The 17,372-nt window shown below is 39.6% G+C and overlaps 1 protein-coding gene across 4 annotated transcripts in view; it reads right to left on the reverse strand.

Moving 5' to 3' along the window:
- The window catches only part of LOC118901847 (cat eye syndrome critical region protein 2), a 150,276-nt gene that overhangs the window by 83,482 nt on the left and 49,422 nt on the right, over window positions 1–17,372 (reverse strand). The gene's annotated exons all lie outside the window — the stretch shown is intronic.

Raw genomic sequence — 17,372 nt, forward strand, 5'->3', positions numbered from 1 at the left:
CCTATACTCTGAAGGCTCCTAAAATTATCTTTCCAGCCTAGAACTCCACACCCTATATTCAACTTCCTATACAGTAACCAACGTATAATAAACATCTCAAACTTAGCATTTCCAAAACCTGAATACAGACAGCACCCACCCCACAAGTGTTCCTCCCCATCTCAGTAAAGGTTACTTTACCTCCATTCCTTCAGATGCTCAGGACAAAAATCTTTACTCTCACCCTCAACCTCTCTCTCACACCCCACATCCAATCCAACCACGAAACCTGCCATGTCTACCATTAACCAATTCTTGCTACCTACCCTCACCACCCAGTTTTCTTTCCCCTCTCCCTCTTAGGCCTGAGATCTTTAAAAAAGACCCCCTATGCCAAGACTGCCCTCACAATCAATAAAATTCAAACTCAGGTCATGGCTTAGAAGGCCTAGATGACCTGCCTTCCCACAGTCTCAGGCCTCCCCTCCTACTCTTCCCCCTTGACTCCCCCCAGCCCGCTGGGCTCACACTAGTCCCCTACACGCCAAGGCTGCACTTGGCCTCAGAGCCCCGGTGCTCGTGTCCTCAAACCAAAATCCTCCATCATTTCCAGACATTTGCACCACCAACTCTCCTTCTTCCAGAGCTACTCAAAGACAGGCTCCGAGCGCCACGATGTCACACTCTTGAAGGGAAGGCACTTCCTTCACTGCTGTATCCCTAATACAGTGTTTACTGGAAATAATCTGGGTAGCAGGAGGATAACCGGAACAGAAGTCTAGCTGAGACAACGTTTAATCTGAGACCTAAAGGGTGTGAAACAGCCAGCCATACAGAAGGCACGAGCTAGAGGTTTCCAGGCAAATAAAACCACAGCTGAAAAGCTCTGAGGAGCTGAAGGGGGTTCTGCAAGGCAGGAGCAGAGCAGCACCTGAAGTGCAATATGGGACGAAGTGTGCCTTGTAAACTGAGACAAGAAGAATCTATCTTCTTTGACAATGAACAGGAAGCTCTTAAGCAGGAAAATGACAAGGTCTGAATGTGTTTATTACTCTAGCTGCTGGTGGTATGTGGATTAGAGATGGGTTAGAAAGGAACTCCAGACATGAGATGATGGTGGTTGGACTAGAGCAGTAGCAGGACAAGGGACGAACAGAAGGGGAGAGTTTCGAGATCCATGCTCAGAGTCAAACCAACAGAACTGCTGGTAGGTAGAAAGTGTGGAGGGCAAAGGAGAAGCAGGAGCCTAAGACGACTCTGAGGATTTTGGTGTAGGCAAAACTTCAGTAGAAAATGACCTTTTTCATAGTGGATAAAATTCAATTAGAGGTTGGGGAAATCAAACTAACGCAGTAACTTACTAGGGAGAGGGAAATGTATACACACAGGGGATAGTTAGATATGCACAAACTGTTTTTGGAAAGATACATATGACCAGAAGCTAATGAGGAGATCTTTTCATTGCACAGGCTTTTCTACTCTTTTTTTTTTTTAATAAATTTCTTTCTTTTCCTTTTCTTTTCTCTTCCTCCCTCCCTTCCTCCCTCCCTCCCTCCGGCTGTGTTGGGTCTCTGTTGCTGCGCGTGGGCTTTCTCTGGTTGCGGCGACCGGGGGCTACACTTCATTGCGGTGCACGGGCTTCTCATTGCCGTGGCTTCTCTTGTTGTGGAGCACGGGCTGTAAGCGCACGGGCTTCAGTAGTTGTTGCTCGTGGGCTCTAGAGTGCGGGCTCAGTAGTTGTGGCACACGGGCTTAGTTGCTCCACGGCATGTGGGATCTTCCTGGACCCGGGCTTGAACCTGTGTCTCCTGCATTGGCAGGCGGATTCTTAACCACTGTGCCACCAGGGAAGTCCTGTACTGTTTCAATGTTAAGAAATTAAGCTAATGTATCACTTTTTTTCCATTGAAAACTAATATTTTCAGCTTTAGAGGTATAACTGACCAAAAATTTAAGATATTTAAAGTGTGCAATGTGATCATTAGATACACAGACATTGTGAAAGAATTCCTGTCATTGACTCATTAACACACCTGTCACCCCACATATTTACGTACCCTCTTATGGGGGGAGAACATTTAAGTTCTACTCTCTAGAAAATCTCAATTATACAATACAGTGATATCAACTATAGTCACCATCCCCAGATCTTACTCATCTTACAATTGAAAGTTTAAACCTTTTACCAACCTCTCCCCATTTCCCCTACCTTTAGCAACCACTTTTCAACTCTCAGTTTCTAGGAGTTCTACTTTATCATTATTATTTTTTTAAGATTCCACTTATAAGTGAGATCATACAACATTTGTCCTTCTGTGTCTGGCTTATTTCACTCAGCATAATGCCCTGTTTTCATCCACGTTGCTGCAAACGGCAAGACTTCCTTCTTTTTAAAGGCTGAATAATATTCAACTGAATGTATATACGGACCACATCTTCTTGATCCATTCACCCAATGACTGACACTTAGGTTGTTTCCATACCTTAGCTATTATGAATAATGCTGCAATAAACATAGGAGGACAAATGTCTCTTCAAGATAATGATTTCGTTTCCTCTAGATCATATGGTAGAGTTCTATTTTTAATTTCTTGAGGAACCTCCAAACTCTTTTCCATAGTGTATCAGTTTACATTCCCAACAACAGTGCACAAGGTTCTCTCTTCTCCACATCCTCACCAACACTTATCATTTGTCTTTTTGTTAACAGCCATTCTGACAGGTGTGAGATGACACCTAATTGTGGTTTTGATTTGCATTTCCCTGATGATTAGTGATGTTGAGTACCTTCATGTACCACGAAAATGGTCATTTGTATGTCTTTGGAAAACTACCTATTCAGATCCTTTGCCCATTTTTTAATTGGGTTGTTTCAGGTTTTGCTATTGAGTTGTACGAGTTCCTTATATATTTTGGTTATCAACCCCATACTGGATATGTGGTGTGCAAATATTTTCTCACATTCCATAGGTTGCCTTCTCATTTTGTTGATGGGTTTCCTTTGCTGAGCAGAGGATTTTTAGTTTGATGTAGTCCCACTTGTTTATTTTTGCTTTTGTTGCCTCTGCTCTTGGTGTCAAATCCAAAAGAGCATTTGCAAGACTGATGTCAAGGAGCACACCCCTTGTTTTCTTCTAGGAGTTTTACAGTTTCAAGAAACATATCCCTTGTTTTCTTCTAGGAGTTTTACAGTCTATGGTCAAGTCTTTAATCCATTTTGATTTGATTTTTGTGTATGGTGTAAGACAGTGGTCCAGTTTCATTCTTTTGTATGTGGCTGTACTGGTATGCCAACACCATCTACTGAAGAGACTGTTCTTTTACCATTGTATATTCTTGGCTCCTTTGTCATAAATTAAGTGAGCATATATGTGTGGGTTTATTTCTGGGCTCTCTATTCTGTTCCACTGTTCTGTGTGTGTGTTTTTATGTCAATACCATACTGTTTTAATTCCTGTAGCTTTGTAAGATAGTTTGAAATCAGGAAGTGTGATGCCTCCAGCTTTCCTCTTCTTTCTCAAGACTGCTTTGGCAATCTTTCATAGCTCTTTTGTGGTTCCATAAAATTTTTAGAATTGTTTATTCTATTTCTGTGAAAAATACCATTGGAATTCTGATAGGGATTGCATTGAACCTATATAGTACTTTGCATAGTATGAACATTTTACCAATATTTATTCTTCAATTCATGAGCACAGAGTATCTTTTCATTTATTTGTTTCTTCAATTTCTTTCATCAATGTCTTATAGTTTTCAGTGCATAGATCTTTCACCTCCTTGGTTAAATCTATGGCTAAGTACTGTATTCTTTGTTGCTACTGTAAATGAAACTGTTTTCTTAATTTTTTCTTTCTAATCAGTTTGTTGTCAGTGTGTAGAAATACAAGTGATTTCTTTTTTTTTTTAGATTTTTAAAAAATTTATTTAGTTTATTTATTTTATTTTTGGCTGCGTTGGGTTTCCATTGCTGCGTGCAGGCTTTCTCTCGTTGTGGTGAGTGGGGGGCTACTCTTCGTTGCGGCGCGCAAGCTTCTCACTGCAGTGTCTTCTCTTGTTGCACAGCATGGGCTCTAGGTGCGCAGGCTTCAGTAGTTGTGGTGCACAGGCTCAGTAGTTGTGGTGCACGGGCTTAGGTGCTCCACAGCATGTGGGATCTTCCCAGACCAGGGCTCACACCTGAGTCCCCTGCGTTGGCAGGTGGACTCTTAACCTCTGCGCCACCAGGGAAGCCCAAAATACAACTGATTTTTGTATACTGATTTTGTATCCTGGAACTTTACTGAATTTGTTCATTAGTTCTCCAACAGTTTTTTGGTGGAGTCTTTAGGGTTTTCTATATGTAATATCATGTCATCTGCGTATAGAAACAATTTTACTTCTTCTTTTCCAATTTGGATGCCCTTATTTCTCCTTCTTGTCTAAGTGCTCTGGCTAGGACTTTCAGTATTATGTTGAATAAAATAAAATAAAATAATTTAAAATTGATTTTTTTATTGTTTCCAAGAGTCTGTCTTTTATTGATATTTTATGTTGATTCAATTAGGCGTGTAGCCTGTAATTTTGAAGCAATTCTGCATTTTATGTGGCTGAGTTTTACAAAAACCATTAATACAATGTAGGAAAAGACAATAATCAATGAATCTCCTATGTATTGACTTGATTACTAGAATTAAGTTGGATAGTTTCATTCTTTTTTTAACATCTTTATTGGAATATAATTGCTTTACAAATGGTGTGTTAGTTTCTGCTTTATAACAAAGTGAATCAGCTATACATATACATATATCCCCATATCTCCTCCCTCTTGTGTCTCCCTCCCACCCTCCCTATCCCACCCCTCTAGGTGGTCACAGAGCACCGAGCTGATGTCCCTGTGCTATGCGGCTGCTTCCCACTAGCTGTCTATTTTACGTTTGGTAGTGTATATATGTCCATGCCACTCTCTCACTTCATCCCAGCTTCCCCTTCCCCCTCCCCGTGTCCTCAAGTCCATTCTCTACGTCTGCGTCTTTATTACTGTCCTGCCCCTAGGTTCTTCAGAACCTTGTTTTTTTTTTTAAGATTCCATATATATGTGTTAGCACACAGTATTTGTTTTTCTCTTTCTCACTTACTTCACTCCGTATGACAGACTCTAGGTCCAGCCACCTCACTATAAAATTGATTTTTAAATAAAAAATTTACACCATTCTTTTCCTACAAAGAATCTAAATTGCTTGCATATACATTTAAAACTTAAGACTACTCAAATTGATGTAAGAAAACAACAATAGGAAATTCAGACCACTAAGAGAGCGAGTTCAAAGAATCCTGTTTCCTACTGGTCTTATTCCTTAAATGCAGAATGATGTTTCTCACACAAGCCCAGGCATGTGAGGGTACCATCAGTTTATTCATGTTCATTTACCTTGTTTGATGTTTAAGATGCAGTGTTGGCTGAGACACGATCCTTGTTTTCAAAGAACGTTGTCTGTTGGAATGCAGCTATGTATGTAAGTAACTGAAATGTGGTACCACTGACAGCAGTGTGGGTCTAGATTGGGGTAATAGCCACTGCAGGCAGGGGACTTATCAGACCACTGTAATCGTCCAGGCAAGAGACGCTTAAGTACTGAACAAGGAACAGATCAAAAAATGTTAAGAGGAACTGATTACTAGTTAAATGTATGGAACTATGACAAATGGAAGAACTAGGGAAAACTACGAAAATTCTTTCTTAACTAGAAAGGGTGGTGCCAGTTACCAAAACAGAGGAGACAGGTGGAGCAGTAGGTTAGGGGTTAGGGAGAATGGGTTCACTGTTAAACATGTTCAGTCTGCCATGCCTGAGGGACAAACAGGTGAGGGCATCTTCAAGGAGCACAGGGCGCAGGAGATAGAGTTTATATGGTATTCAGGCCATGGCCTTTTGCTACTATTTAGAGATTTTACCACTCTGGGCAGAAAAGAGAATTCTAACATTTAAATGGTGGGTGAAAGAAGAGGAACCTGAAACTAAGGACTGAGAGTGGTGTTAGGAGAGGGGCATCTGGGAAGCCAGGACAGAAGGAAGCAAAGTGCTAGAGTTCAAAATGAACAGCAATTGATTGAGCATTAGGGGTCAACAGCCCTAGAAAAGACAGCTGACTCATGCAGGAGAAAGGAGGACAGCAGTGGATGGGGCAGAGAATCAAGAGTAGACCTATTTAGTCCCTAAAGTATAAACACACACACTGTTAACAATGGGAGCTGTCTCTTACCAAAAACCTACTGTGTACAAGGCAGTGTTTTAGAGCTTTATATACTCTATTTCATTTAATCCTCAGCAATACTATGAGGCAGTAATCTAATTAACCATATGTTACAGATGCAAAAATGGAGAATCATCAGGGAAAAACCAAAGGTCACACATCTAGTAAAGGGAGGAACCAACTATCATATAACAACAAAGTTACCTTCCCTTATACTACCTTCCTTCAATGCATCATACACAGGAAATTACATTAACTACACTTACAAAAATCTAACTTAACGATGCAAGAATTGTAAAGGGACAAAGCTGGACATTACACTGACTTGCTATATAAATAATCTAACTTGATTTTTCATACTAGAACACAAAGAAGTTTAATTACAGCAGTCTCCCCTTATCTGCAGTTCCGTTCTCCATGGTTTTACTTACCTGCGGTTAATTAACATCTGAAAATATTAAATGGAAAATTCCAGAAATAAGTAATTCTTAAGTCTTAAACTGTGCACCATTCTGAGTAGCATGATGAAATCTCACTCCGCCCCGCTCTGTCCCGATCAGGACGTGAATCATCCCTTTGTCCAGTGTATCCCTGCCCATTAGTCACTCAGTAGCCTCCCGTATCAGATGGACTGTGGTTACCACAATGCTTGTGTTCAAGCGACCTTTATTTCACTTAATACTGTCCTCAAAGTGCAAAGGGAGTGATGCCAGCAATTTGGATTTGCTAAAGAGAAGCCATAAAGTGCTTCTTTTAATTGAAAAGGTGAAAGTTCTCACTAAAGAAAGAAAAAAAATCGTATGCCAAGGTTGCAAAGATCTAGAGTAAGAAGAAATCTTCTATCAGTGAAACTGGGATGAAAGAAAAAGAAATTTATGCTGATTTTGCTGTCGCGTCTCAAACTGCAAGTTACAGCCACAGTGAACGATTACTGCGCAGTTACGATGGAAAAGGCACTGAAGTTGTACAATAAGACATTTTGAGGGAGAGAGACTCAGTCACATAACTTTTATTACAGTATATTGTTATAACTGTTCTGTTTTATTGTTGTTGTTGTTAATCTCTTACTGTGCCTAATTTAAATTTTATTTAAATTTTATTAAATGATACAAACGAACTTATTTACGAAACAGAAACAGACTTACAGACTTAGAGAATGAATTTACGGTTATCAGGGAGGAAGGATGGGGGGAGGGATAGAATGGGATTGACATGTACACACTGCAATATTTAAAACAGATAACCAACAAGGACCTACTGCACAGCACAGGGAACTCTGCTCTATACTCTGTAATAACCTAAATGGGAAAAGAATTTGAAAAAGAACGGATACATGTATATGTGTAACTGAATCACTCTGCTGTACGCCTGAAACTAACATGACATTGTTAATCAACTATACCCCAATATAAAATAAAAAACTTTATCACAGGTATGTATGTCTAGGAAAAAAAAGTGTGTGTGTGTGTGTGTGTGTGTGTATATATATATATACACATATATATATATATATATATATAGGGTTCGGGACTACCTTCAATTTCAGGCATCCACTGGGGGTCTTGGAACGTGTTCCCCCAGACTGGGGAGAGGGGAGCGTTACTGTATTTGCCAACAGTAGTCATTCTAATACGCTTTTTAGAATCACAGAAATATACTACATATCTCACTTTCTTGTCTTTTGACCTGATTACATAAGGCAAATGCATAAATCATTATGGCTGATTTGATGTGAAAAGCAAGTTTCAATCAAAATACAGATGTTTTGCACAGCCTACTCATCTCCTAGTCTTTGAACGTATATTTGTATTTTCCCTGGGGAAAATAAGGATAGTATAAATTCATTCCCTAAAATTAAAACACTAAAAGTTTAAAGTTACCCAGAAAGTTCTCAAAGTATTCAGACAGAGCTTTCTCTGACGATGGATCTGTGCCTGTTCTCTAGTTGCACTGCCCAATACAGCAGCCACTAGCCACATATATATAGTTACTAAACACTTGAAATGTGTCTACTATGACTCTGGCACTAATGTAAAATTTTTACATATGACATTTAAGACATAACTTACTATTAGGTATACAGATAGTCTAACAGACCCAAGTTTTTTTTAATTGAAGCATAGTTGATTTACAATGTTGAGTTAATTTCTGCTGTACAGCAAAGTGATTCAGTTATACATATATACATTCATTTTTTAATATTCTTTGCTTTATGCTTTAATCATAGGATATTGATTATAGTTCCCTGTGCAAATCCAAATTGTTAATATGGAGAATTCAAAAGCATTTAAGAACATTAAACTAGGAAGAGAAAAATAAAATTTAACCTATTTGAGAAATTAAAGATCAAATCACTTTTTCAATAAGAAATCATGATATATTCTTTTTCATCTTAAGTAAGAATGCTTGGCGGTTTTTTGTTGAATATTCTTTTTAAAGAGCTATTGGTCCTGTCTGCATCATCTTCCTAGGAAAGTACTGCTTCTATCTGACATAATTAATACAGTAAATTCAAGTGCTCTCTTACTGGAAATTTTTACCAACCCTTTGATTTCATGTAAAAGGAAAACATCTCTTTTTGGTTAAACTCTTTCAGTTCTAGGCAGGGTTTAGAGGACACTTTTACTATTTCTCATTTTATGTAACTTCTGCTATGGGAAACCTTATGACAGTGAGAGTGGTAGTTCAGAGCTATTCTGAGGTACTTCTCACCAGCCTGACAGCCCGGAAGAGTTGCTTATTCATGTATCACCTGGCACTTAAGATGCCAGCTGAGGATACTACCTCTATCAGCCCGCGACAGCTTCACTGTCTGCAAGCAACTGCGGAAGCAGACTGCAAGGAGACCACCGCCAGGGCCTGGAGGAGAGAGTGGCGGGAAAAGAGAGACTCGGTTCCATGGGGTGCCCCGTGGGTCCTGTACGAGTCCCCGCAAAGCATGGGCATGTGTACTTACATGTGCAAGTACCTAGGAGAGCACCCTGAAGCCTAGAGGGTTTAACCGACCTCTGAGGCGATCTAAGGAAAAGCAGATGAACTGTCCAAATAACTTGCTTTCAGTCAGTGCATTCTACTTTTTTAAGGTATGGCTGCATCATTTTTGTTCTCCTTTGCCCCACATTTCAAAATGTCTTCCTAGCCTGAATCTTTGTGCCTCTATCAACTTTCATACCTTAGCTCCTGAACTCAGCCTGTCGGCCCAGTCAGGGCCTGCTACTTAAGGATTACACACCCCAATGCCTCCAGGGTTGGCAGAACGCAGGCTAAACCAGAAAGGAGACTGGGAGGAGAGGGGAGCCGTCAGAGTCTCTAAGGAGAACAGAACTGCCGGGGAGGCTCTGCTGCCAGCAGGCCTTCACGGCTCCCTTCTGAGACTTTACGCTGTTTAGCCGAGAAATGCAGCTGCTGAAGAGTCTCTTCCCTATGACAGTTTCTCTCTTCTTCTGAGTCAAAATTAGAAATGAGTTAACACCTGGGATTGAACATGACCTTCTCCTTCCCTGCTGGGGCCTTTCCACCATCCGCCTGGGCTCTCAGGGAGTCTGTATAGGATTCTTATTGCTTAAAGGGACTCTGCCTTTTCTTCCTTTCTGAATCTTCCAAGATTAATTTCAAAGATAATAAAACCATTTCAAATACGATTACAATTACTAACAAGTTACAGCCAAGCAGAATTTTAATAGGGAAATCACCCCGTGGAACACTACCAAGTGGCAAAATTAAACATGTAAAACTAACCTAAAAGCACGCCAGTCTAACTTAATCATACAACTTTCTACCCGCTTTGTTGTTCTAATGTATTGCAAATATAAGGATCTGTAGAATGCTTGGGTCAGAGATTTGGTTTCAGAAAACAGGCTCAAGAAGAGAAGCTGAGAGATGTAGACAAAGGAATATGTACCACTAAGCAAGACTGGACAACAATTAAATGAAGTCCAATTAAAGAATGGAAAAAAAGGTTCTTTAAAGTGAGAAAAGGGTTTTCCCTCCAAGTTTAAGAAAAAAAAAAAAAAAAAAGGACTTTGCTGGTGGCACAGTGGTTAAGAATCCGCCTGCCAATGCAGGGGACACGGGTTTGATCCCTGGTGGTCCGGGAAGATCCTACATGCCGTGGAGCAACTAAGTCCATGCGCCACAACTACTGAGCTCATGAGCCACACTACTGAGTCTGTGAGCCTAGAGCCCGTGTTCTGCAACAAGACAGGCCACCACAATGAGAAGCCCAAGCACTGCAACGAGGAGTAGCCCCCGCTCGCTGCAGCTAGAGAAAGCCTGTGCGCAGCAACGAAGACCCAACGCAGCCAACAATAAATAAACAAATAAGTTATTTTAAAAAAGAAAAAAAGAAAGAAAGTTGGGTTTTAGCACCAGCACTGCAGTGATTAACAAGTTCTATGACTTTGTCAAGTCACTTTTGCCTCTCTGGGTTACAGTCTGAGACCACATCATCAAACTCATCACCCTTTTTAGACTGCTCTTAAGAAAACATAAAGACGTTAATTTAAGCAATGTTTTAGAGAAATATATCTCCAGGTATGGTCTACAGACCTGAACCATCTCACATGGGCGCTTATTAAAAATGCAAATTGACACAGCTCCTACTGGATCAGAGTATCTCAGGCGGGGCCCAGGGATCTGCTCTTCAACAAACTCCCCTCATCGTAGTTCACGTCAACATCAAAGTAAGGAGTGTTAGAGGGGGACCAAACGCTGAAATCTTACACAGAACTCTTCTCCAAGTATAATGTGTTCTATTTTGGAGTTCTCTTCTTATTGCCCTTCTTGCCTTATATCTTCTTCTGGATTCAATTAGGTTTCCTAATTTGTATAATTCTAAAGAGAGAACAGTTTGATTCTATGTAGGTGTTCACTCAAATTGACGTCAATATGCCTGCCACGCCCCTTCTGCAAATAAACAGGTTTAGACCTAAATTTTTCTTTTCTTTTTGAGAGACAAACTAACATGCTTGGTCACAACAGATGGCCGGGTGTGGTCTCCTTTTAGAACTTTTATTTTATACTTGATATATTCCGCTGCCCCAACACACACCATCTCCCTATGTTATTAGACCTGACAATCCTCTGAATAACTACAGAATTAGAAACATCATCATCCAGAGATACACGGCACGAACTTCTTGGACATTAGTTTGCTAAATAAACCGTGCCAGACAGCACAGGCTGAGCCTCTTATGACTGCGCACACGTAATGCTGAGCACCTCTGTTTTTCCACAGCTTATCCAAGATGCAAACACAGCAGACGGGCCAAGGAAGACTAGCTAGAAGTGCACAAAAACGTACCTGGCGAAATCTAGCCCTGGGAATTAAAGTTTAAGGAATAATAGAAGCTATAGCCAGTCTTGGCTTCTCAGTCCCAGACTTGGCAGGGGCGGTGGGGGGGATAAGGGGGTGGGAGGAATTCATTCCTAATAAATCTTTTGAGGGACAACTGCAATAAAAATTTTTTCTTACAACTCTTTTCTATGTACCATTCCCTTCCATTTGTCCCCAAGGAAGGCCACATTCTGTAGTGGATCAGGTATGAGATCAATAATCAACAGAGGCCTGAGGAGTCAACAAGCAGATGGAGTGGTGAACAGTGGGAAACACAGGACGGACCTGGATTCAACTCAAATGTCGGTTCCATCAGTTACTAGATGTGTGACCTACAGAGTCTTTATTTCTCTAAGGCATCTTCAGTCTTTTCCTTGAAGTTTTGTGTCATAAAAACGGCGAGAAAAAAAAGAGTTCAATTTCTCAGTCAACAGGGCAAATAGGACAAGTAATCAGAGATGTACATAAAGGCAAGTGTATCTGAGGACATCAAGTTCAGGTGCTAGGAAGCCCTTTGACAAATCACTAGAGTTTCAAAGCCGGAGTGATGGTGTTTGTTTTTCCTTTTAAAGAAATGTTGTAAATGACTATATGTACACATATATACATACACAAACACACAATTTATGTAAATTCAAAAAGCAATCATACTATTCATTCTGGATGTTTCATAAATGCAATCTTTTTTCCTCCCTTCTTTATCCTCTACAACAGTAACATTTCATGTTCACAATTAAATATATATCATTTCTTGTTTCTCTCAATGCACATAAAATCACATACATGATTCATGCAAATATGAATGCAGATATACACAAAAACATATGAGGGTCGGCTTTTTCTTAATTGACTATTATTACCCATACTTCTCTGCACACTGCTTTTCTCATTATCGTGTACAAATCCCTCCAAGTCCAGGGGTATAGCTCCAATTCATTCTTTTAAAGTCTACCTAGTATTCCATGATATAAGGTAGTATACTGAATTCATCCACTCTACTACTGATGGACTTTCATTTTGTTTTCCATTTTTTGCTGCTTAGAACCATGTCACAATGAACTTTCTTGTTCATATGGCCTTGCAGTTGTTTTCCATTATGGGCTAAACTCCCAGCAGTGCTAAAAGACTGAAAGGGTTTGCTCTAAGATCAGGAACAAGGCAAGGATGCCCACTTTAACCATTTCTATTCAACACATACTGGACATTCTAACTAGAGCAATTAGACAAGAAAAAGAAACAAACAGCATCCAAATTGGAAAGAAGTAGCAAAATTATCTCTGTTTACAGATATGATCCCATATGTAGAAAACCCTAAAGATAACATTGAAAAATGGTTAGAACAAATGAATTCAGAAAAGTAACATGATACAAACTCAACACACAAAACTCAGCTGCATTTCTATATACGCGAATATATTTTTTTAATTACAAAAATAATTCCATTTACATGAGGATCAAAAAGTAAATACTTAAGAGTTAACCAAGAAGGTGAGAGATGTGTACAATAAAAACTATAAACCATTGTGAAAAAAATTAAAGACGACATAAATAAATGGAAACACATCCTATGTTCACTAATTAAGACTTAATATTGTTAAGATGTCAATACTACCATAGATTCAATGTAATCCCTATCAAAACCCCAAAGACGTCTTTTGTAGAAATAGAAAAATCCATCATAAAATTCATATGGACTCTCAAGGGGTGACAAACAGCCAAAACGATCATGAAGAGGAAGAAAACTGGAGGAACCAGGCTTCCACATTACAAAACTTACTGCACAGCTACAGTAATCAAAACAGTGTGGTACTGGCAAAAAGAAGGACATACAGGCCAACGGAATAGAGAGCCCAGAAATAAATGTTTGCATATACGGTCAAATGATTTCTGACAAGGATGCCAAAGCCATTCCATGGGGAAAGGACAGTCTTTTCAACAACTGGTGGTGGGGAAACTGGATATCCACGTTGAAAAAAAATGAAGTTAGACCTTCACCTAACACCATATACAAAAATTAACTCAAAACGGATCAGAAACCTAAATGTAAGACCTAAATCTATAAAACTCTTGGAAGAGAACACAGAGCAAAATCTTCATGACATTGGATTTGGCAGTGATTTCTTGGATATCACAGGCAACAAAAGAAAGACTTCTTGAAATTTTTAAAATTTTGCCCATCAAAAGATACCAACAGAGTAAAAATGCAACTCATAAAATGGGAGAAAATATTTGTAAATCATATATCCGCTAAAGGATTAATATCGACTATATGGAGAATTCCTAAAACTCAACAACTAAAAACCAACAATTAAAAGATGGGCAAAGAACTTGAACAGACATTTCTCCGAAGAAGATACACAAATGGCCAAAAAGCACATGACACTAATCAGGGAAGTGCAAATCAAAACTACAATGGGATATCACCTCACATCCATTAGGATGGCTACTACTGGAAGAAAAAAAAAAGAAAGTAAGTGCTGGCAAGGATGTAGAGAAATTGGAACCCTTTGTACACTACTGATGAGAATATAAAATGGAATGGCCACCATAGAAAACAGTGTGGTGGGTCCTCAAAAAATTAAAAATAGAATTACCATATGATCCAGCACTTCCACATCTGGGTCTATACCCCAAAGAATTGAAAGCAGGGTCTCAAAGAGATATTTGAACACCCCAGTTAACAACAGCCTCGTTCACCAAAGCCAAAATGTGGAAGCAAATCACGTCTCCATTGATGGATGGACTGATAAAAAAAATGTGGGGACTTCACTGGTGGCACAGTGGTTAAGAATCCGCCTGCCAATGCAGGGGACACGGGTTCAAGCCTTGGTCCAGGAAGATCCCACATGCCGCGGAGCAACTAAGCCCATGCGCCACAACTACTGAGCCCACATGCCACAACTACTGAAGCCTGCACGCTCTAGGGCCCTCGTGCGGCAATTACTGAGCCCGCGTGCCACAACTACTGAAGCCCACGCACCTAGAGCCCGTGCTCCGCAACAACAGAAGCCACCGCGATGAGAAGCCCACGCACCGCAACAAAGAGTAGCCCCTGCTTGCCACAACTAGAGAAAGCCCGCGCGCAGCAACGAAGACCCAACGCAGCACCCCCACCAAAAAAAAAAAAAAAAAATGTGGTTTAGGGACTTCCCTGGCGGTCCAGTGGTTAAGACTCTGCACTTCCACTGCAGAGGGCACGGGTTCCAGCCCTGGTGGGGGAACTAAGATCCTACATGCCGTAAAGCATGGGCAAAAAAAAAAAGTGGTCTATACATACAGTGGAATATTATTCAGCCTTAAAGGAGGAGGAAATTATGACACAGTCTACAACATGGATGAACCTTGAGGACATTATGCTCAGTGAAATAAGCCAGTCACAAAAGGATTCCACTTATGTGAGGTACTTAGAGCAGTAAAAATCAGAGAGACAGAAAGTAGAATGGTGGTTGCCAGGGGCCTGGGGAGGGGGAATGGGGACTTACTGTTTAACAGGTATAGAGTTTCAATTTTATAAGATGAAAAGAGTTCTAGAGATGGATGGTGGTGACGGTTGCACATTATGAATGTGTTTAATACCAATGAGCTGTACACTTTAAAAATGGTTAGAATGGTACATTTTTATGTCATGTGTGTTTTACCACAATTTTAAAAACTGGAAAAAAATAAAATAAAATAAAACCACAGTGAATTATCACTACTTCTCCAACCCCCAAATCCAAGGAGTAACATCTCTGGGACAAAGAGAGAGAGAGAGAGACAGAGAGAGAGAGAGAGAGAGAGAGAGAGAGAGAGAGAGAGGGAGAGGGAGAGGGAGAGAGAGAGAGAGAGAGAGAGAGAGAGAGAGAGAGAGAGAGAGAGAGAGAGAGAGAGAGTGTGTGTGTGTGTGTGTATGGTTTTAATTTTAGTAAGATGTCAGATTATTTCTCAAAAAGGCAGAATCCCATTTTCCAACAGCAATATTTAAAAGTACCCTTTTCTCTTCCAATAACAGATATTGCTGACCTTCTAATTTCTGCCAGTCAGAAGAGCATCTTTTCAGATATTTGTTGGCCATTTAAATCTGTTCTTCTGTGACTTACTTCTTCTTATTCTTTGCCCATTGTTCCAATGGGATATTGACTCTTTGTCATCTCTTTTGCCAATATTTTACTTTTAAATTTCTTGTTTGTCCATTGACTTAATGGTATCTTTTGTTATATAAATTTTTTAAAACTTTTATGGTCTAACATTTGTCCTTTACACCTTAGAACAGGTGTCAGCAAACTATGGTCTGCCACTTGTTACTATAAATAAAGTTTTATTAAAACACAGCCTCTCCCAAATATTACATAGCTAGGTCACGTAATTGCAACAGACAGTGTCTGGACCCTTACAGATAAAAAGTCACCAATGCTTGCTGTGGAATGTCAAGAAAATGGGGTGCCTGGTACATCTCCTTCCCTGTCCGCCTCCAGAAGAATTTAAGCTCCAAGAGAATTTTTATTTGTTTTATTCACTGACATACTGTGTAAAACAGTATCTGGCAAACAGTACATATTAAACTTTCAGAATTAATGCAAGGTCCCCTTGCTCTCACATTCTTAATTAGAAATGTAGCCAAGTATTAGTGATATTTGAATAGTACTGTTATAAAAGGAAAATCCTTTTTATTAGCAATGTATGATTTTATTAAGTTTTACTGTGAAAATCAATGAGAACCAACCCACTACAGTTTTACAGCTGAAAAGTAGCCCAATAATAAGGACATCCCATATGTGAAAAACATTTGGGGGTCACTTTGATGTTAAAAATCATTAAATTGTTTTAAAGACTCTTTACATACAGGCACCAACTCATAGCACTCAAGACAATTTACTGCTTATAAATTATTTTTCAGTTAACAAGTCTGATCAAGGTGTCTAAGCATTTTCAACCCAAAGGATCTGCTGAGAAGGGCGAACACTTTCCCCACTAAACTTGATGATCAGCAACACATACAGCTTTAGGTTCTGGGCTCGGCTTGCCTACAATAAATGCAAGACAGCAGGCTCACGTTAGAATTCAAACCGTATGTGACACGTGTCACCTGGGGTACTTTTTTCCCCGGGTTATCTTGTTTCCAAGCATAACTTTACAATGCATTGTGAGACTACTATGTGTTTCATTCAACTTGGTAAAAAAAAAAAAAAAAACCACAAAAACTGTTTTTAAGCCCCAAATATAATGTACAATCCTTTCAACCTTTGTGTTCGTGTGAAAGTTTTCTTAGTAAAATATTGGAGGGAAAATGTTCCAGGATCACAGAAAAAAATTCCCATAACCCTCGTAACATTACAGTCTCATTTCCCTTACCCCACAAAATAAACATTGTCCTTTTAAACTATGAAATTACAGTAAACAACATCTATCTTTCAGTGTCATGGTCAATGAAGACAGGTTAACATGCACACTACGTCCTTGAGTCTAAGCACAGTTTTCCTTCTACTTCTTTAGACACTTTGGAAAACATGCAAAACCCCTAGTAACATGCAATACTACTCTCCTTGTACTTTAAAGTTTGACAAACTTTAAAATCTTTTTTATCCTTATACTATCTAGATAAAAAGCTGATAGTGAACAGTGTGACAGCAGGAAAAAGGACACCTGGAATACTTAAAACATATCTAAAAACACTGTATCTGGTAAACGCAGGAACTCCCTTACTAAATCTATCCATAATAACCTACCACTCAGAAAAAGGTGAGATCGTGAAAGAAGGAAGAACAGAAAATGGACGAGAAATAACAAAGAGAAAGAAAGCAGAAAAATCTATTTCCAGGTTCTCAATGACTGGGGTGGGGGAAAAGAAC

Source organism: Balaenoptera musculus, chromosome 10, assembly GCF_009873245.2.
Source record: "Balaenoptera musculus isolate JJ_BM4_2016_0621 chromosome 10, mBalMus1.pri.v3, whole genome shotgun sequence".
In the NCBI taxonomy this organism is placed as follows: Eukaryota; Metazoa; Chordata; class Mammalia; order Artiodactyla; family Balaenopteridae; genus Balaenoptera; species Balaenoptera musculus.